The sequence below is a fragment of the Panthera onca genome, chromosome A1 (assembly GCF_046562875.1).
Source record: "Panthera onca isolate mPanOnc1 chromosome A1, mPanOnc1 haplotype 2, whole genome shotgun sequence".
Classification (NCBI taxonomy): domain Eukaryota; kingdom Metazoa; phylum Chordata; class Mammalia; order Carnivora; family Felidae; genus Panthera; species Panthera onca.
The window spans coordinates 214,978,982-215,001,196 of NC_138339.1; the positions used below are offsets into that span (position 1 = coordinate 214,978,982).

Consider the following 22,215-nt stretch of genomic DNA (forward strand, 5'->3'; position numbering starts at 1 on the left):
AGAAAAGGGCTTCAAAGTTTGTACAGTCAGTATGACTATCATGGTATAGACTCCCCTCACATCTTATTTTCCTACTTTATGATATTATTTGCCTCTCTGTCCTGGAAATTAGGCTTGCCAGGCTTAGCAAATAAAAATACAAGATGCCCAGTTAAATTTGGATTTCAGATAAACAAATAATTTTTTAGTGTCAGTATGTCCCGTACAGTATTTGGAACACATTTATGTTTAAAAACTTTTCGGGGCGCCTGGGTGGCTCAGTCGGTTAAGCGGCCGACTTCAGCTCAGGTCACGATCTCACTGTCCGTGAGTTCGAGCCCCGCGTCGGGCTCTGGGCTGATGGCTCAGAGCCTGGAGCCTGCTTCCGATTCTGTGTCTCCCTCTCTCTCTGCTCCTCCCCTGTTTGCCCTCTTTCTCTCAATAATAAATAAACGTTAAAAAAAATTTTTTTTAAAAGGCTAAGATGCTAAATTTTATGTTATGTGGGTTTTTTTTTTTACCACAATAAAAAAAAACCCTGCAAATAAAACCCCAAAATATTTTTTAAAAATTTAATGTTTATTTATTTTTGAGAGAGAGACACACACAAAGCACAAATGGGGGAGGGGGCGAGAGAGAGAGAGAGAGAGGGAGACACAGAATCCCCAAGCAGGCTTTACCAGGAACGGTGAGATCACGACCTGAGCCAAAGTCGGATGCTTAACCGACTGAGCCATGCAGGTGCCCCCAAACCAAAACATTTTAAAAACCAGTAAAGCATAAGCACCGCACAATCCAAATGGACACTGGTGTTTACTAACCGGATCAGGCAGTCAGAATGGGCTGTGAACCACCAGGACAGCTCCACCAGCGCAGACTGGCACAGGAGCACCCTCGAAGGCCTCCGGCCCCCGCAGCTTACCTACATTCCATCTCCTGTCCAAACCCATTCCCGCCCACCCTCCTCTCCTATCTCCCGCTCCTCTTGTTCTCCTCTCCATAATTTCTCATGCCTGGGAAGACTTTTCTTTCATTTATCGCTCATAGTTTTTAGGTGCAAGGCACAGAACCAACTCTGGCAGAGTGAGGGGGCAAAGGGACTCATCAGAAGGCACTGGAGAGCCGGCAGGATCCCTGGGAGAGCCAGAACCAGGCGCCGAGGCTCTGCAGTGGGGAACGACGCTCACAACAAGGCTTTAGAAACACTGCTGTTGCTATGGACACTGGACCCCGCAGGTTCCTCCACTGACAACACTGGACACCGTATGCAGCCAAGGTCCCTGTCATCACCCAACACCAGAACACCTGCTTCTTCCAAGTACCAGCTTCCTAATCAATGTCAAGGTACATGTATATATCTGACTGGCACATGCCTCACTCATATTCAAGGGAAGCTAGGAAAGCAAGTATCTGTGATAGTCTCGTTTCTTTTTTTAAAGTTTATTTATTTATTTTGGAGAGACACAGAGAGAGCACAAGCAGGGGAGGGACAGAGACAGAGGGGGACAGAGGATCCGAAGCGGGCCTCTGCTCTCTGACAGCAGAGAGCCCAGTGCAGCACTTGAACCCACAAATCGTGAGATCATGACCTGAGCTGAAGTCAGAGGCTTAACCAACTGAGTCACCCAGGCACCCTATGTCTGATATTTTCTGATTCCATAGCGGGTGTGGTCTCTGGTCAAATAGAGAAAAGGGCTTCAAAGTTTGTACAGTCAGTATGACTATCATGGTATAGACTCCCCTCACATCTTATTTTCCTACTTTATGATATTATTTGCCTCTCTGTCCTGGAAATTAGGCTTGCCAGGCTTAGCAAATAAAAATACAAGATGCCCAGTTAAATTTGGATTTCAGATAAACAAATAATTTTTTAGTGTCAGTATGTCCCGTACAGTATTTGGAACACATTTATGTTTAAAAACTTTTCGGGGCGCCTGGGTGGCTCAGTCGGTTAAGCGGCCGACTTCAGCTCAGGTCACGATCTCACTGTCCGTGAGTTCGAGCCCCGCGTCGGGCTCTGGGCTGATGGCTCAGAGCCTGGAGCCTGCTTCCGATTCTGTGTCTCCCTCTCTCTCTGCCCCTCCCCCGTTCATGTTCTGTCTCTGTCTCAAAAATAAATAAAACGTTAAAAAAAAAATTAAAAAAAAACACAAACTTTTCATCGTTTGCCTGAAATTTAACAGGGCAACCTGCATTTTATCTAGCAACCCTCCTTGGGGTTCTTTTCTATATGACGCTACACTTTCCTACACTATACCAGGGCCTGGTTCCTAGGTACGCTAAAGATGTTAACATGCAAAATCCATATTCAAGACAGGCCTGACTGCCTAATCCTGGTTTTAAATGCCAAAAAATGGAAATTACCCAGGCTTTCTCTTTGCACCATAACAGATTTTCATCTCCTTCAAATCAGATACATGCCTAGAACCAACTAAGGGGAAAATTATGTCCTTGGGAAAGCAAAGGAGAGAAGCACAATATTCTAAAAACAATCACCCTGTTGCAATAAGAAACGGTAGAGTAAGCAGTGTGGCAAGATGGGCTCTCTCAAATTCTAGGACCTCAAGTGGACGCTGACTCGCATTTAACAGGGCTTTAATAGGAGGTGAAACAATAAAGCAATGAAACTGGTCTTCATGTGCTGTGTATGGAAATGAGTCTTGTGACTCAATGATTACTGCAGCTCTCACCTCCCACGTGGCAAGGTGGATCCATTACCCAACTGTCAATTTGTTCCTTTGCTGTGAAAAGGCAAATGATTTTCAAAGCCACCGCATTTCCATTTCCATATATTATAGAAAATTACGGGACGATTTTGTAACGTTACCTAAAATCATAAATAACGCAAATAAGGAGCACAACTTTGTCAAATTCTTCTACAGCAAGACACGCAAAGCTCATTCACTTGGGTCTCGCGTAAAGAAAAAATTAGACCTTCCCAAACCGATGTCAGCTTTCTCTGGGCTGCCAGCTGAACCACAGTGGGATAGTTCCAAGCCCCCCAAAAATAAATGGTGTATCTGAGGGCTGATGCACATGTTACAATATATTTTACTAGCCAGCTTGGGTCCTTGGGAAGAGAACTGATTTATGCATTTGCTTAAATTAAACCTTTTTGCGATTCCTCTATTTCGGAGTTTTTTGCACGTTGTTCCCTCCTCCTAGAACCTTCTTCCTTGCTTCTTCTAGTGAATCCCTTAGACCTCTGCCTCAGGAAAAAGTCAATTTTCTGACCCCTCAGACCGGATCAGGACTCCTCTTTATAGTTTCCCAGTTTGCTCTACCATTGTATCACAGTTTATTAGGATATAGTTCTGAGAGTTGGGGGGTAGTGTCTTATCTCCTTGTCTTCCTCAGCAATGACAGTTTTAGCTGCTCATATACCAGCCCCAGACCATTTTTCCCAGCCTCCCTTGCAGCTAGGTGTGGCCATGTGACTAGCGTCTAAGCTAATAAGAAAAGTTCACCTTCGAGTAAAGTCTCCCCTTTCCTTTTTCTCTCTCTCACAGGCTGGAAGGCAAGTAGGTGAATGGTCTTCACCTTTGCAGGGATAAAGGGATGAAAAGAACTTGAGTCTCCATCACCAAGAGCCAACAGACCAGCCCTCGACTGACGGTCAGGATTATTACTTGAGAAGTTAAACTATTTTCTTATTTAAGTCACTGTTTTTTGTCTCTTATTAAAGCAGCTAGCTATAACCAGCAAATGCAGAGTTGAACCCAGGACCACTTGACCCCAGAGACCAAAAGCTGAACCAGCACAATATGATGTCTTTTGTTTTTTTCTTTAAATGTTTATTTAGTTTTGAAAGAGAGAGAGCACACACGCATGAGCAGGGAGGGGCATAGAGAAAGGGGGACAGAGGATCCAAAGCAGGCCCCCCGCTGACAGCAGTGAGCCCAATGCGGGGCTCAAACTCACAAACTGTGAGATCGTGACCCAAGCCAAAGTCTGCTCAACGGACTGAGCCACCCAGGCACCACAACAACATGGTGTTTTTCCACACCACCCATATACCTTATAATCATCTATCATACACCTTATGTTATATATCACAGATCACATAGTGGAACACTTTGACAGAGGTGGTTCTCACTTCCTGAATTTATATTAGATCCCAAAGTGAATAAAATATGGTACTGTATTTTTTTTTTATGTTTTTATTTATTTTTGAGACAGAGAGAGACAGGGCATGAGCAGGGGAGGGGCAGAGAGAGAGGGAGACACAGAATCCGAAGCAGCCTCCAGGCTCTGAGCTGTCAGCACAGAGCCCGACGCGGGGCTTGAACTCATGGACCGCGAGATCATGACCTGAGCCGAAGTCAGACGCTTAACCGACTGAGCCACCCAGGCGCCCCAAAAGATGGTACTTTAAAAGACTATAGATAAGCAATTTGGCTCCCCACATGCCAGGCAGCAGGCCATTCCTCCAGTTAGGAGAGACGGGAAAGCCAGCCACGACCAAGAGTCTTCATGTCTCTTATGGGTCAATATTGCCTAAGGCTGTCTTGTCCCTCTGCCATTAACATGAGTTGATGGCCTCAGAGGTGAAGAACCCTTACCCAGGGAGGAGACTAGTTAGCTTTCACTGCATAATTTTGAACTTAATTTTTTTTCTACGCCACACGTAACTTTATGTACATGCAAATCGTATGTGTTTTTATCATCTCTACTTTGTTCCCTCCTTCCTGTCTCTTCTTCTTCCTCCCCTCCGACACCAGACAGTCCCACAACAACTCACCCGACAACTATGCGTGCTCTCATATTTTCCTCCATGCTCACAAAATTGGAAATAGAGACTTGAAGGGCTTTTTAACTCTTTTTTTTTTCCTTGCAAAAGTGGAATATATGTGTGGACGTTATAGACACTTTTCTGCACCGTTCTCTTCTCACTCAACGACACTTCATGGAAATCTCTCCAAGTCCGTTGATTTAGATTTAATTCAGCCTTGTTAATGCCTGGATAATAACCGATGGTGTTGTATACTATAAATTATTCAGTCACGGGCTTTGTTTCCAGCTTTTTGTCACAGCAAGGAATGCTGCAATAGCATCCATGTACATGTGTCTTCATGAACCAGTGGTTTTGCCTCTGGGATATTCCCAGGTATAGGCTTTCAAAAGATATATGAATTTTTAATCTTAATGAGTATTGTTTTCAGTTGCAATTGCTCGCTTCCCTAGAGCCATCTTTTTTTCCCCTCCCCTCCCTACAGGTCTCTTTCCCCACTTGCCTGTTATATCCTTCCTTTCTTTTATTTTCTGTAACTAAAAGGCTGACGTGTTTATTTTAGGTCAAATCTAATAGGCTAAAATGTAAACTATTTGTGCTAAACTACGAAAATACAATAAGTATTATTTCTAAAATTCATCAGCATATTAAAAGGCTCAAAAGGGAGAATCCCTCCTCTTCAAGGGACAGAGTGATTAAGAATGTAGCTATAGGTATGGGCCGCCTGGGTGGCTCAGTTGGTTGGCTGAGCATCTGACTCTTGATTTTGGCTCAGTTGGTTGGTTGAACATCTGACTCTTGATTTTGGCTCAGTTGGTTGGTTGAGCATCTGACTCTTGATTTTGGCTCAGTTGGTTGGTTGAGCATCTGACTCTTGATTTTGGCTCAGGTCAAAGGCTTGAATCAGACTCCACCCTAAATGTGAAGCCTGCTTGGGATTCCCTCTCTCCCTCTCTCTCTGCCCCCCGCCCCCCACTTTCTCTCTCTCTCAAAATAAATAAATAAGCATAAAAAAAAAAAGAATGTGGCTCTAGGTATGTAACGTGATACTCATTTTTCCTCTCTTTCTATATTTAATCAAGATACGTGTTCACAAATGCCCAAGTACTATGACAACTAAATATTATCGGTAGCAAACTACGCAATAATCTGCTAATGTTTCTTAGGTAATTCGTTATATGGGGTATTGCTTTCCTAAGGCATAACCTGCCCCCCAAATCCCACTCCCAGGACTATTAATGCCTTTGACAAGTATTTGTGAAGTTACTGCTACATGCTAGGCACTGTGCTAAATCATGGGCACATACCAGTGAATAAGATCCTACTGGGACAAGATCCCACTCTTACAGAGCTTATCTTCTAGCTGAAGAGAAAGATGTTAAACAACTAATTACACATGTGTTTGGATAATATTTTTTTAAGTTTTTATTTATTCATTTAAGTAATCTCTGCACCCAATGTGGGGCTTGAACTCACAACCCCAAGATCAAGGGTCACATGCTCTTCCCATTGAGCCAGCCAGGCCCCCCTGAATAATATTTTTATTCTGATAAAATATACATAACATAAAAACTATTTAAGCCACTATATTGTGTCTCTTATTAAAGTTGCCTGTATCCAATGAATACAGATTTAAACATTTTTAAGTATACAGTTCAGTGGCATTAGGTACATCCACATGGCTGTGCAACCGTCAGCAACTTCCAGCTCCAAGTAACTCTTTTCATCTTGCAAAACTGTAACTCTGTACCCATTAACTACTAACCCCATCCCCTCCTCCCCAGCCCTTGGCAACCACCATCCTGCTTTTTGTCTCTATGAATTTGAGCGCACTCATGTAAGTGCATCATACAGTGTGTCTTTTTGTGACTGGCTTACTTCACTTATTATAATCCTGTCAAGGTTCATCTAGGTTGTAGCATGTGACAGAATTGCCGTTTTTTTTAAGGCTAAACAAATCTTATTCTCTGTACAGACCATATTGTGTTTATCTATTCAGTAGTGGACACCTGTGTTGCTTCCACCTTTGGATACTTTTAAACTTTCTTTTCTTGTCTTCTCTTTTTAAACTTTCCTTTCCTCTCTTCTTTCCTTTCTTTTCCTTTCCTTTCTTTTCCTTTCCTTTCCCCTTTCCTTTCTTTTCCTTTCCCCTTTCCTTTCCTTTCCTTTCCTTTCCTTTCCTTTCCTTTCTTTTCCTTTCCTTTCCCCTTTCCTTTCCTTTCCTTTCCTTTCTAAGAAGCTTAAGCTTCTCACTAGACTGGTAAAGACTGGAAAATTATTTCTCCCACATAACTTTCACTACTCATTCCCAGACGGAGTAAATATGTGTGTGTGTGTGTGTGTGTGTGTGTGTGTGTGTGTGTGAATACTATTTTAAAAATATTAACCAGGGGGCACTTGGGTGGCTCAGTCAGTTAAGTGTCCAACTCTTCGTTTTGGCTCAGGTCATGATCTCACAGTTCATGAGTTTGAGCCCCACGTCAGCTCTGTGCTGACGGCTCAGAGCCTGGAGCCTGCTAAGGATTCTGTGTCTCCCTCTCTCTCTGCCCCTCCCCTGCTGTCACTCTGTCTCTCTCCATCTCTCAAAAATGAATAAACATTAAAAGAAATAATAATAAAAGAAATAAATAGTGAAACTGTGTTCATTGTCCCAGAGGAGGTGTGGCAGGGCAAAAAGCTTTTCCAAGGGTTTCTCTGGCTGCTGTTGCCCAAGAACCTAGGTACTTAAGGAAATAGAACCAGATAGGACTCTAGGTATCTTAACAGTCAGCTTCATGGACAGATAACAGTAAGACAAAATGGTCACCCTCTAATAACTTCTTTTCCTCCTCTTCTCCCTTCAATTACAGAAACTTACTCCTGGGGGGCCTGGGTGGCTCAGTCGGTTAGGCGTCTGACTTTGGCTCAGGTCATGATCTCACGGTTTGTGGGTTTGAGCCTCATGTCGGGCTCTGTGCTGACAGCTCAGAGCCTGGAGCCTGCTTCGGATTCTGTCTCTCTCTTCAGATTCTGTTCCTCCCCCACTCATGCTCTGTCTCTCAAAAATAAATAAACATTTTAAAAAAATTTTTTAAAGAGAAACTTAATCCTACATCTCTATAGAACACTTTGCAACCCCAAATTGACTGAAATTATATTTCTACCACCATGGTTGAATGTATAAATTAAATTACATTTCTTGCTCACCTAAGCTGTGGACTAGGATCTCTGCACAGTGAATGATGTAATTACAGTGCTGTTACATGCTGTCAGAGAAGGGCTATTTTCTAGCTCCAAACTCATATCCAATGAGATTCTAGGACAGGGACCTCATATGGGGGCGGAGGGGGGGGGCGCAGCAGATGAGCAGGGTGGGCTCCCTTAAATTTGAGCTAAGATCTCAAGGATGAACATGAAGCAACTTGACCAAGGCTATGGGCCAGGAAGTGGCGTCTTACCTTCAGTGCTTCTGGCCCACAATATTCCCGTGTCCTCTTCCTCAAAAAGCAGGCCCCACCTTTGCTTTATTACCAGGGAAACTTGTCCAGCACTCCCCCTTGCCATAACCCTATTTTCCCCATTCTTTTTTATTTTTAATGTTTATTTTTGAGAGAGAGAGAGAGAGAGAGTGAGAGAGAATGTTCAGGGGAGGGGCAGAGAGAGAGAGGGAGACACAGAATCCAAAGCAGGCTCCAGGCTCTGAGCTGGCAGCACAGAGCCTGATGCAGGGCTCGAACCCACGAACTGCAAGATCATGACCTGAACTGAAGTCGTATACTTAACTCACTGAGCCACCAAAGCGCCCCCTAATTCTTATTAGTATTGCTGAGGCAACCGAAACTCCATGTGGACATAGTCATTTTCTAGGAGCTTTAAATTTTTTTTTAACATTTTTATTTGTTTTTGAGACAGAGAGAGACAGAGCATGAGCAGGGGAGGGGCAGAGAGAAAGGGAGACACAGAATCCGAAGCAGCCTCCAGGCTCTGAGCTGTCACCACAGAGCCCAACGTGGGGCCTGAACTCACGGTCTGTGAGATCATGACCTGAGCCAAAGTCAGACGCCCAACCGACTGAGCCACCCAGGCGCCCCTTTAGGAGCTTTATATTGAGAATTCTCTAGACATTTTAAGATACTATCTTAGTGATCTTTGCAGCTTATCTTCTGAACATCTGAGCATTCTTCATGCAGCACAGGCATTATCAGCTCACATGTATTTTTCCTAGCAATCTTCATATTCAATCCTAACACTCTATCCCTTATCAGAGAACCATCATGTTGAGAAGCAAATAAAAGAAAACTATTTTTCCCCACATCATTAATTACTCCATTTTTAAGCAGACACAAACACTTTTCCTCTTTGGATTTGGGAACAGCTACTATGGTGGCCAGCTGGGACTCCTGGGGGCTTTAAGAGCGTTAATCATCGCCAGGCTAAAGCTTTGTTCTTTTTTAGACTTTTCATAAGACTAAATTAAAGGCCCACTCAGATATCTTTCCCCTAGTTAGAATAGGCACAAAATCTGGTGACGAATTTCTCATATACCCACCAGTGATTCTTTTTTTCCAGTTACTTTAATTTTAGTCAATTTCTACTGAAATATAAGCAAATTATAATTTAACTATTTAGTCTAAATCTATTTTCTAGCTCCAAACTCATAACCAATTATCTATTACATCTCCCTTAAATATCTCACGGGCATCTAAAGAGGAAGAAAAGGAGCACCTGGGGGGCTCAGTCAGTTGAGCGTCCAACTTCGGCTCAGGTCATTCTCTCGTGGTCGGTGAGTTCCAACCCCGTGTCAGGCTCTGTGCCGACAGCTCAGAGCCTGGAGCCCACTTTGGATTCTGTGTCACTGTCTTTCTCTGCCCCTTCCCTGCTCGCCCTCGGTCTCTCTCTCTCTTTCAAAAATAAATAAATGTTAAAAAAAATTTTTTTTTAATTAAAAGGAAACAACATTTCTACACTCAGGATTCTGACACCAAATGCGTGGGGTTTTCTCCACACCCAGAACTTTCCTAATTCTCTATGGACACCAGCTAAGTGTCCTACAACTCAATTCAGATCTGACACTCTCTATCCAGAGTGAGCCTCCGATGCCACAGGTTAAGGGCTGCCCCACAAGACTCTCCCTCCTCAGATACCAAACAAAAGTTCTAGGCTGCTACCTGTACTTCTGACTGAGGGATTCTCCTGACCCTCTTCTCAGGTTTGATGACCGGCCAGAATGGTTTGCGGAACTCAGAGAGACATTTCACTGTTCGCTGTTACTGGCTTCGTATGGAGGGATACAACCCAGGAACAGCCAAAGGGACAAGATGCATAGGACATGGTGTGGGGGAGGAATGTATGGGGGCAGAGGTTCGGGGCCCTCTCTGGGCATGCCAGCCTCTCAGTATCTCCATGTACTTACTCACCAGCCCAGAAGCTCTCCGAATCCTGTTGTTCAGGGTTTTTTGTGGAGGCCTCATTGCATTGGCGTGATTGATTCATTCTTTTTTTTTTCGGGGGTGTACGGGGAGCTTTGAAAGTTCCAACCCTCTGGCAATCAGCCCCCGTCCTCTAAGTGTTATTGTGAATAACCTCCTCTCACTCTATGACTCAGGAAGCTACAAGGGTTTTAGAAGCTCTGTGCCAGGAACTGGGAGGAGAGACCAAATGTGTATTTCTTTTTATGTCACAACATCTCAAGGTAATCATGTCCCAAACTGAAGATTCGTGATCTTTCTCCCAAAATTGTTTTTAAATGTTTATTTCTTTTGAGAGAGAGAGGGAGAGCACACCAGCGGGGCAGAGAGAGGGGGAAGGAGGATCTGAAGTGGGCTCTGTGATGGGGCGCCTGGGTGGCTTAGTCGGTTAAGGGGCCGACTTCGGCTCAGGTCATGATCTTGCGGTCCGTGAGTTCGAGCCCCACGTCGGGCTCTGTGCTGACAGCTCAGAGCCTGGAGCCTGTTTCAGATTCTGTGTCTCCCTCTCTCTGACCCTCCCCCATTCATGCTCTGTCTCTCTCTGTCTCAAAAATAAGTAAATGTTGAAAAAAAATTTTTTTTAATTGAAGTGGGCTCTGTGCTGACAGCAGAGAGCCCAATGTGGAGCCTGAACTCATGAACCGTGAGATCATGACCTGAGCCAAAGTCGGATGCTTAACCCACTGAGCCACCCAGGCGCCCCTCCTTCTCCCGAAATTACTTAATATTGTCAATATCCACCCACCCACCCAGTATTATCTGGACCCTGGGAGGCATTTACACACGCCACCCTCCTGGTCTAGAATGCTTCTCCCTACTCAATACCTGATTGGCTTCCCCTCATCTTTCAGACTTCAGCTGAAATGTCACTTTGTCAAAGAAGCCTGCCCTTTCCCGATCTAAAGACCCTTTCCCAGTCTAAATGATATTCTCACATGTTCCCTACACTTCTTGATAGTACTTATCTCAGTTTTTTTTTTTTTTTTACTTATCTCAGTTTTTAATAATGTTTGATGATGATTTGTTTATTCTCTGGCTCCACAGCAAGTATGAAGTTGTGAAGAAACCGTGGTTCTGACTCTTCCTATGAGTGCCCAGCACAGCACCTGCTGCTAAGTGGCCACCCTGTGTTTGCTGGAAAAATGAGTAAGTTGTCTATATATATATATATATATATATATATATATATATGTATTAAAAAAAAATTTTTTTTAATGTTTATTTATTTTTGAGAGGGAGACACAGAGCATGAGCGGGGAAGAGGCAGAGAGAGAGGGAGACACAGAATCCGAAGCAGGCTCCAGGCTCCGAGCTGTCAGCACAGAGCCCAACACGGGGCTCAAACCCACAAACCATGAGATCATGACTTGAGCCAAAGTCAGACGCTTAGCCAACTGAGCCACCCACGCGCCCCTATATCTGTGTTTTTTAAAGTAAACTCCCCAGAAATTGTTCTTCTAGATGATAATATATGTTTCCTCCCAGAATGGTTGTGTGGCCAAATAAATTTGATAAATAACGAGTTAACGTTAAGCAGGTTTCTATACTGCAGGATTTCACAGACTCTATAACTTTTACACAACATTATGAATATAGTACTTCAGAGGGGAAATGAATATGAGGTTTCTCCAACAAGTCAAATTGTAGAACCCTTATTTCACAGACTGTCTTTCAAGATGAGTGTTCTGTGGACCATATCAGGGGAAGTTCTAGCAAACAGTAATTTAACCTAATAAATATTCTTTTTAGGGGCATCTGAGTGGCTCAGTCGGTTAAGCCTCCGACTTCAGCTCAAGTCATGATCTCACTGTTGGTGAGTTTAAGCCCACGTTCGTCTCTACACTGAAAGCATGGAGTCTGCTTGTGATTTCTTTCTCCCTCCCTCTCTCTCTGCCCCTCCCCAGCTTGCTCTCTCTCTCTCTCAAAAAATAAACATTAAAAAAATTTTTAGTAATAAAAATAAATAAAATAAATATTCTCTTGAAAAAGTATAGAACTGTGAGCTCATAAATGAAGGTTGTTTTAAGTTGCTAGGTTTGTGGTAATTTGTTACAGAGCAATAGAAAACTACTACATGCATGAAAAGGGAATAATAATAATACCAGAAAGCTTTCATGTCAGACATGCTGCTGGATTGCATGTGGAGCTACATCTGTCTCCACGTCAAGGTATTTTTTTTTTTAAATGTTTATTTATTTTTGAGACAGAGAGAGACAGAGCATGAATGGGGGAGGGGCAGAGAGAGAGGGAGACACAGAATCGGAAGCAGGCTCCAGGCTCTGAGCCATCAGCCCAGAGACCCACGCGGGGCTCGAACCCACGAACCGTGAGATCGTGACCTGAGCTGAAGTCGGACGCTTAACCGACTGAGCCACCCAGGCGCCCCAAGGTATTTTTATATATGCAGATAATGTGGAAGATTCTGGAAGAGACTGTAATATTGCATAGTAAAGAGCTCAGTTGGGAAATTTAAGTGACCAGATTTAAATCATGACTCCACTTCTTACAAGTTGTTTGATATTCCATAAATTACGTAACATCTAGGGATATTGTGAAAAGTAAATGGAACATACATACCTATGAGAATGGCCAAAATCTGGAACACGGATAAAACCGAACATTGGCAAGGATTTGGAGCAACAAGAGCTCTCCTTCGTTGCTGGCGGAAATGCAAAATGGTACAGCCACTTTGGAAGACAGTTTGACTGTTTCTTACAAAACAAAACATATTTTTCCCAAAAGGCAAATCCAGCGATCGCACCTCTTGGTATCTACACAAAAGAATCGAGAATGTCTACACAAAAACCTGTACACGGATGTTTTTAGCAGCTCTATTTGTATTGCTGAAACTGAGAAGCAAGGTGTCCTTCAGTAAGGTGACTGGGCAAATAAACTGGGGTCCATCCAGATACTGGAATACTGGCCAGTGCTAAAAATAAATGAGCTCTCAAGCCATGAAAGGACATGGATGAACCTTAAATATATATTACTGGGTGGAGGAAGCCGATCCGAAGAGGCTACATACTGTATGATCCCAACTATATGATATTCTGGAAAAGGCAATATTGTGGAGACAATAAAAAGATCAGTGGCTGCCAGAGTTGAGAGTGGGAATTGATGAATATACAAAGCAGAGAGGATGATTAGAGCAATAAAAATACTCTGCTCTCTGGGACGCCCAGGTGCTCAGTCAGTTGAGCATGTGACTCTTGATTTCGGCTCAGGTCATGATCCCAGGGTCATGAAATCGAGCCCCGTGTTGGGCTCCTTGCTGAGCATAGAACCTTCTTAAGATTCTCGCTCTCCCTCTGCCTCTCTCCCCCACTTGTGCTCTCTCTCTCTCTCTCTCTCTCAAAATAAAAAAAAGCAAATAAATACTCTGCACTGTATGATACTATAACAATAGATATATGTCATTATACATTTGTCTAAACCCATAGAAAGTACAATAGACTGGAGCGAGGTGGACATATTCAGTACCATTCTGATTCTTGGGTCTATTTTTGTCCTGCTGAGGAATAACAAAGAACATTAACATTTAGTGGGTTAGTGGAAGAAGAGGAGTCCATGAAAGTATCTGAATAAGAATAAACAGAGGAAAAGCAGTTAACATTTTTTTCTTAACTTTGGAAGAGAGAATTTTAAAGAGGGAGTAATTACTATGTCTAGTGCTACACTGAGTGCACCTAATGTGTCCTTTGCATTTGGAAATTGCTGCATTACTTTCAGTAAGAGGAAATCACAAAGAGATTAGAACATACTTAGAGATAAATGAAAATGAAAACAAATTTGAGCTTGCATATTTGTTGCAAGGGAAATTAATAGCTTTAAACACCTTTTAGAAAGAAGAAACCTAATAAGCTAGGCTTTCACCTCATGACATTGGGAAAAGAAGGGCAAATTAAACCCAAAACAAGCAGAGAAAGGAAATGATCAGAATTAGAACAGAAACTAATTAAGTAGACAATAGAAAAACAATAGAGAAAAGCAATGAACTAAAAAATTGGTTCTTTGAAAACATCAACATAATTGACAAATCTTTAGCTAGAGTGGCCAAGGGAAAAGAATGGAGATTCAAATTACTCGAATCGGAAATGAGAGCGCTTGGGTGGTTCGATCAGTTAAGCTTCCAACTCTTGATTTCAGCTCAGGTCATTATCTCCTGGTTGTGAGATAGAGCCCCATGTTGGTGCTTGAGATTCTCTCTCTCCCTGTTCCTCTGACACTCCCCAGCTTGCACTCAAGAAAGAGAGAGAGAAAGAGGAAGAAAGAAAGAAAGAAAGAAAGAAAGAAAGAAAGAAAGAAGAAAGAAAGGCATTATGGGGCACTTGGTTACCTTTGTTGGAAGACCATGCAACCCTTGATCTCAGGGTTGTGAGTTCAAGCTTCACGTTGGGCATAGAGCTTACTTTAAAATAAGTAAGTAAAGTAAATAAATAAATAAATAAATAAATAAATAAATAAATAAAAAGACTGACATATTTAAAATTAAAAAAGAAGAACAAGAAAGAAGGGACTTTGCTATTGACCCTACAGAAATGAAAGAATTGTGAGAGTCAACAAATTAGATAACTCAGGATAGTCAAATTCCTAGAGACAGAAAAGATCAAAACTGACTCAAGAAGAGCCAGCTGTGAGGCTAAAAGCCTGATGGGTGTCAGGAAGGTGAGGAAGGGCAGATGCTCAAGGACTATTCTTTGAAGAAGGTTGGCTCTGAAGGGAAAGAGACAGATGTGGTTACTAAAGTGGGGTGTGGCCCACAGAGTCAGGGTTTCTTTCTTTCTTTCTTTCTTTCTTTCTTTCTTTCTTTCTTTCTTTCTTTCTTTCTTTTGGTTCTATGACCAGGCTGCAGAAACTAACATTCTTTCTTTCTTCCTTTCTTTCTTCCTTTTTTTCTTCCTTCCTTCCTTCCTTCCTTCCTTCCTTTCTTCCTTTCTTTTTTTCTTTCTTACTTTCTTTTCATTTTAAGTGGGCTCCACACCCAACGTGGGGCTTGAACACACAATACAGAGATCAAGAGTTACATGCTCTGCCAACTGAGCCAGCCAGGCGCCCCTAGGATGCAGAAACTTGAACATAGTTGGATAATAAAAGACCAATGGAGAGAAGAGGTTGAGGACATAAGAGGAGAAAGAGGAACAGGAGGTGGCATGGGGTGGGACGGTATCCAGAAGGAAAAGTCAATGCCCTGCCTGCCCTCAGCCACAAGGACCAGCTGTGGGAAGACAAATGGCCTCTACCTGGAAGGTCCACAGGGAGGCCACGTCTCCAGGAAGAGTCAGGTTTCTGGTAAGGCAAGAAGGTGCCGGGCGTACAGACTGAGACTGTGTTTTCAGATAAGTAGATGTCTCAGGGAACATAGAGAGAATGATTAAAACAGAGGCCAGGAGTAGCAGCAGGTGGACACACACTTGGGTCTCGGTCATCATCGAAGCCAAACAGAGCTATAATTCATGTCCACTCTGGGCAGAATTGCTATTCTCCACATCTTTCTCTTTCCCTGATACTCCAGACTAGGTTGAGTGACCCCGGCCTACACATATACTACCCTGCGATACTTCTATGATAGAGCTTAATTGCATTGTATCATAATTGTATGTTTACTTTCTTATCTCCCCTACTAGACCATGACAGTAATTAGCATAATCTTTACATAATGGCTTTTGTAGTTTTCTTTTCTCACTTATTTTTTTAGATCTCCAGGTCAGTAATTATAAAGAAGAACTTTTAAAAAGTTCTTACTGTAGAAAATTTTAAATATATACAAAAGTATAGGGAGTAGTATAATGACCCTTCTCATCACCCCGATTCAACAATTATCAATTCATGACCATTCTTCCTTCATTTATGCTCTCATCGACTCCCCTACCCTGATTATTTGAAGCGTATCAGGGACATCGTATTTCGTCTGAAATGTTTTAGTGTCTGTTTCTAAAAGATAATTCTCTTTTTAAAAACATAACCACATGGGGGCGCCTGGGTGGCTCAGTCCGTTGAGCGTTGACGCTGGATTTCCGCTCAGGTCATGATCCCAGGGTTGTGGGATTGAGCCTCGCATGGAGCTCCTCACTGAGCATGGAGTCTGCTTAATATTCTTTCTCTCTCTCTCCCTCTGACCCTCTACCCTGCTCATGCTCTATCTCTCTCTAAAATAAAATAAAATAAAATAAAATAAAATAAAATAAAATAAAATAATAAAATAAATATAACCAAATGTTATTACTATATATATTTTAAAATTAGTAAGTTCTTAACTTCACCAAATATCAGATGAATGTTTGAATTTCCTCATTTGATTCATAAAAAATTGTAAACTTTTTAAAAATCTGCATTTATTTGTTTTAAAATATAACTATCTCATTTTTTTTTTTAATGTTTATCTGTGGGGTGCCTGGGTGGCTCAGTTGGTTGAGCGACCGACTTCAGCTCAGGTCATGATCTCGTGGTTTGTGAGTTCGAGCCCCGCGTCGGGCTCTGTGCTGACAGCTCAGAGCCTGGAGCCTGCTTCTGATTCTGTGTCTCCCTCTCTCTCTGCCCCTCCCTCTTCACGCTCGCTCTCTCTCGCTCTCTCTCTCTCTCGGTCTCAAAAGTGAATAAAGATTTTAAAAACATTCTATAAATGCTTATTCATTTTTGAGAGAGAAAGAGTGAGAGAGAGCACACACTCACGGGTGGGGGAGGGGCAGAGAGAGGGAAACAGAGGCTCCAAAGCAGGCAGCAGAGAGCCTGATGCAGGGCTTGAACTCATGAACACTAGATCATGACTCGAGCTGAAGTCGGGTGCTTAGCCGACTGAGCCACCATTTTATGGTATAAAAAATACCTGTATTTTTATTTATTATTATTATTTTTTAAGATTTTATTTTTAAGGAACCTCTACACCCAATGTGAGGCTCAAACCCACTACCCTGAGACCAAAACTCACATGCTCCACCGACTGAGCCATCCAGGCACCGCTTAAGCATCTTTTTAATATAGAAATTCCCTCTCCCTCTGCTTACTTCTCCATGCAATTTATCTTTTGAAAATATTGGACAATTTATCCTAAAGTGTTTCCCACATTACGGATTTTGCTTATTGCATTTCCATGGTGTTTTACATATTCCTAAAGAGGATTTTTTTAAAACATAGTTTACCCTGTTAAAATACACAGCTTAATTCTCATATTCAATTGTAAACATGTTATTTTAGAACTCTGTGTCTACAAATAATGAGAGCCAACTCAAGCTGTCCTAAGCAAAAAGATGGAACTTTGAAATTAGCAAACTAGCAAAGGCTGCTGGCTCCCTCTCCTCCTCTGGCCCTGCCCTAATACAACTGGGTTATGACAATGACTGAACAATTTCATATATTTGCTAAAATTTAAAAGGCTTATGTTCTAGGGGTGCCTGGGTGGTTCAGTCGATTAAGAGTCCAACTCTTCATTTCAGCTCAGGTAATGATCTCATAGTTTGAGGGATCAAGTCCCACGTGGGGCTCTGCACTGACAACGGAGGAGCCTGCTTGGGATTCCCTCTCCCTTTCTCTCTGCCCTTCCCCGACCCCTCTTTCTCAAAATAAATAAATAAACTTTAAAAAAATAAAAAATAAATCAAAGGCTTACGTTCTAACAGGGAGAGAGAAATAATAAGTAAAATATATAGAATGTTTGATGGTAAAAATGCTACAAAAGAAGTGTATGAATCTGGACATTACAAAGGCTATGGAAGAGAGCTCTTTTCCTCATCTCTTTCAGAGAGAGAGAAAGGGATTGTGATCTGGTGCTGGGGGCAGACTGCAGGAGGGCTCTTTTCTTTCTTCCTGTGATTAAAATCTAGAGCTAAACCAAGATGATTCCTAGCATGTTGAGAAAGGGAAGCAGGGTTGGCCAGAAACCAACCAGAGATCAATGAGGATATACTTATACTTGTCTTATGTGGGGAGAAGATAAAGATCTAATTCATGTAAGAAAGTGATACAACTCAACAGTAAAAAAAAAAAAAAAAAATCCAATTTTAAAAATGGGCAGAAAAATAACAGATAATAAAGAATAACATGTTCTAGATATGATGATGATTGAACAATTCTATAAATTAACTAAAACTAAAAGAACTCACATGATAATGCAGGGAAATAGGCAATAAAAAATAAAGAATATGTTTGATGGTAATAAATATGCTACATTTATTATAGCTATAGCTATTATTAATGCTATAGAGGAAAATAAAAATAAAGCAGGGAGAGGAATGGAGAGGGTTTGGAGAAGCTACAAGTGTCAAGGGTGTGGGCAGGAGCCATTGGAAGAGGAGGACTGGCTTTGTGGAACTGAGGGAAGATTATTCCAAGCAAAAAATAAGAAAACAACCCAACAAGCAAAAACCAAAATACTATAAACAAATAGCTGAAGAAATCAGAAAACAAGCAACAGGTCATACCCAAGGAAACCAGAAGAAATCAATAAAAATAAAAGCAGAAATTAAGCAGAGAAGATCAACGAATCACACAGTAGGGAATATCAATGAAGCTAAAAGCTGTTGTTTTTTTTTTTTTTTTATTTTTTTTTTCAACATTTTTTATTTATTTTTGGGACAGAGAGAGACAGAGCATGAACGGGGGAGGGGCAGAGAGAGAGGGAGACACAGAATCGGAAACAGGCTCCAGGCTCCGAGCCATCAGCCCAGAGCCTGACGCGGGGCTCGAACTCACGGACCGCGAGATCGTGACCTGGCTGAAGTCGGACGCTTAACCGACTGCGCCACCCAGGCGCCCCAAAGCTGTTTTTTAAAAAATAACTGGAGGGGCACCTGGGTGGCTCAGTCGGTTGGGCGTCCAACTTCGGCTCAGGTCATGAACTCGCGGTTCGTGAGTTCGAGCCCCGTGTCAGGCTCTGTGCTGACAGCTCAGAGCCTTCCTGGGGCCTGTTTCAGATTCTGTGTCTCCCTCTCTCTCTGACCCTCCCCCATTCATGCTGTCTCTTTCTGTCTCAAAAATAAATAAACGTTTAAAAAAATAAATAAATAACTGGAAAAACTGATGAAGAAAACATCAGACAAGAAACAATTACAGACTAGAAAACAATAATAGAGTTTAAAGTAATAAAAAAATAAAATGAGTATTGGCAACCTGGATAAAAGAGATACATTCTGGAAAAAAAAAAAACAACAACAAAACATAAAATGCCAAAATGGATACAAGAAGGAAAAGAAACACAGAGACTACTAATAAAGAAATTGACATGATTATTAAGGACATCCTCAACCTTGCCCCCAACAAAAAGGCCCCGCTCCTAATGATTTTACTATTGAGTTTTGACAATTCTCAAGGAACAGAAAACAACTATACAAATCATGCCAGAAAACAGAATTAGAGGGATAACCTCATTTCTTGAAGCTGGTGTTTCTTTGACTTCAAACCCAAACAGTGTCAGGACAAGAAAAAGAAATTATGAGCCTTTTCACTTCTGAGTATGAATGCAAAAATCTAAAGAGACTATTAACTATCTGAACCCACCAGTATATTACAAATAAGAATCATCATCACCAAGTATTTATCCTAAGAAGGCAAAAACAGGGCAACATTAAACTATCAGTGAGTGACTACCTGGCATATCATAATGCTTTGTAAATATTAGTTATTTTTTGGCTATTAATGACAGTGCGCATATAAACTTGTACAATTGTTGTCAGGTGAACTGGGGAGATCCTGGGCCCTGGGGCCTCTAGCCAGACAGAGCCAAAGGACTCGCGGACGATTTTTGGTCAAGGGAACCGATTCAAGGACAAACACGCAGCACAGCACATGAGCGACACAAGCAGGCAAGTTCATTAAAGCAAAAAAGCACACTCGCGAGATATGAGAGCCGGCGAACTAGAGAGGGAGGCGGGGAGCGGGAAGGACCGAGGGAGACCTAGCGAGCATGCGCAGGTGCGCAGGCGCGCAAGCGGGCGGAAGAGCATGAGCGAGCTGCACGCAAGGTGGGGATGTTTCTATCTTTTATTGACAGTTGTTAACTAGCGGGCGGAATACATATTACTTGGGCGGCAAGCAGCGTTTCAAGCTTTTTCCTCCTAATTTGGTCAGAGGTTGCTTGTCGTGGCACCTGCCATCTTAGTTCTGCCTGGGTAGATCCGGCTTCTTGGGGAGAGCTGTCAGGACCCGCCTCTGACCTTCCCGATAGCTGCCCATGACTTCCTCGTGCTGGCCTCCAGGTATCGTGTTAGAACCTGACTAACTGCCTACTCTAACACAATGACCTTAGAAAACGATTTCATATTGTCTTGTAAAGTTGAACATGTGTAGTGGGTAACTTCCAGCTCCGCAATTCCACTCCCAAGAAATACACCCTAAGGATCGTTACTTATATGCAGTTGTAGATATATATAATATTCTTTGTGGTTTTTTTGTGAAATATTGAAACAAGAAAGAAAAAAAAGGAAGCAACTTACGCCTCTATCCATAGGAAAAGAGATAAATCACTTGTGCAGTAATCACACAATGGCCTGCTATTCAGCTGTGGCTTGGAGGTAAGCAATTGGAGGTCGAAGGGTTGAAGATGAAAGAGAAAAGTAGTCACAACTGTAACCAAACCAACGCGTGTTGGCTCCTTGGTGAGTCATAGAAACTGCACCATGTCAGTTGTCCCTTAAGGGAAACTTTATTTGCAGCAAATGAGTCCAAGCTTCCAAATAAGGTTTTCCTTGTGCGACAACTCACTTGGTGCAGTTTCTGTGACTCACCAAGGCGTAAACGCCTGTTGGTTCGGTTACAAATTTGGTGACCCAGATGGGACAGCTGTCCTGAGGTTCTGCCCTCCAGTTCCCTGGGTTCCGACGGACGGAGCAGCAGGCAGCGGAAGCTTGCTTGGGCTAAACGGTTCAAGCTGTCAGGACCAGGGGCAGATTCCTTGGAGGAGATTCACCCTTTTTTGGTGCTTGTGACCACTGGCGTGCCATTCTGTCCTCATTTGAAATCCAGATCTCATTTGAAACTCTGATTATATTTACCCGAAGCATTTCTGTTGGGATAAATTATGCCAGGTCCGTGGCAGAGATCTTAGAAGTAAAACTAAAGCTCTCTCACAAAGTCTGGGCAAGACAGCATAACAGAATACACTGGGTAAACAGGGCCTTTCTGGTAAACACTCTGGGAGATTGAACACTGATTAGGGTCCAGTGTTGAGTCTAGACATCCCCAAGTGACAAAGGATCACATGACCCAGCCATTCGGAGGGTTGGATGCTCCAGCCTGGCGAAATGGGAGTGATCTAACAGACTGATCTAGGATCTGGGAGATTGAAGAAATCACTCTCCCACTTGGTTGTTTGGTTTGTTTGTTGTTGTTCTGTTTGTTGTTGTTCCCTGTTTAAATCCACCCTGGGGGCGCCTGGGTGGCTTAATCCGTGAAGCATTTAAGTGGTTAAGCGGCAGACTCTTGATTTTGGCTCAGGTCATGATCTCACAGTTCAAGTTCCGCATCTGGCTCTGTGCTGGCAGTGCAGAGGCTGCTTGGGATTCTCTCTCATTCCCTCTATCTGCCCCTTCCCCGCTCATGTGCATGCACGCTCTCTCTCAAAATGAATAAATAAAATTTAAAAAATTATTGGGCCAAGTTTGTTAAAACTGGACTTGTTTTCCAAACACATTAATACTCGTTTTGGCTATCTTTGATGGAAATGAGGGTGATTTTAGAGAAAAATTATGTTCCAATAATATATCTTTGTGGATGTTAGATTTAATTCTGATTGTCTTAGTGTTTTTTGTTTGCCTATAAACCTGGATCCTGAATTCTGGTTTCCTTGAATATCTGACTATGGCTCTCCAAACTAAGGTTTCCAGTTTTCTTTCATTCTCTTGACTTGGAATCAAGTCAAGACTTGGACTAAAACTGTCCCCCCCCCCCCCTTTTTTCCTGAAGCCCTGCAAACTGAAGCTAGGCAAGTAAAGCCCTATTTATGAAGCTCCAGCCTTAGCATTCCCTGATTTTGACAAGCTGTTTGATTTGTCTGTACATGAAAGGCAAGGAATAGCTGTAGGGGTTTTAACCCAAATGCTGGGGCCCTTAAAGAGAATGGTAGCTTCT

The 22,215-nt window shown here is 42.4% G+C and overlaps 1 long non-coding RNA gene across 1 annotated transcript; it reads left to right on the forward strand.

Annotated features, from left to right (window-relative positions):
* Positions 1 to 686: 686 nt before the first annotated feature.
* On the forward strand, positions 687 to 21,666 carry LOC144612960 (uncharacterized). The gene is made up of 4 exons (XR_013550213.1): positions 687 to 1,323; positions 3,489 to 3,594; positions 11,203 to 11,304; positions 19,824 to 21,666. It is a non-coding gene; the product is annotated as an uncharacterized LOC144612960 (long non-coding RNA).
* The last annotated feature ends 549 nt before the right edge of the window (positions 21,667 to 22,215 follow it).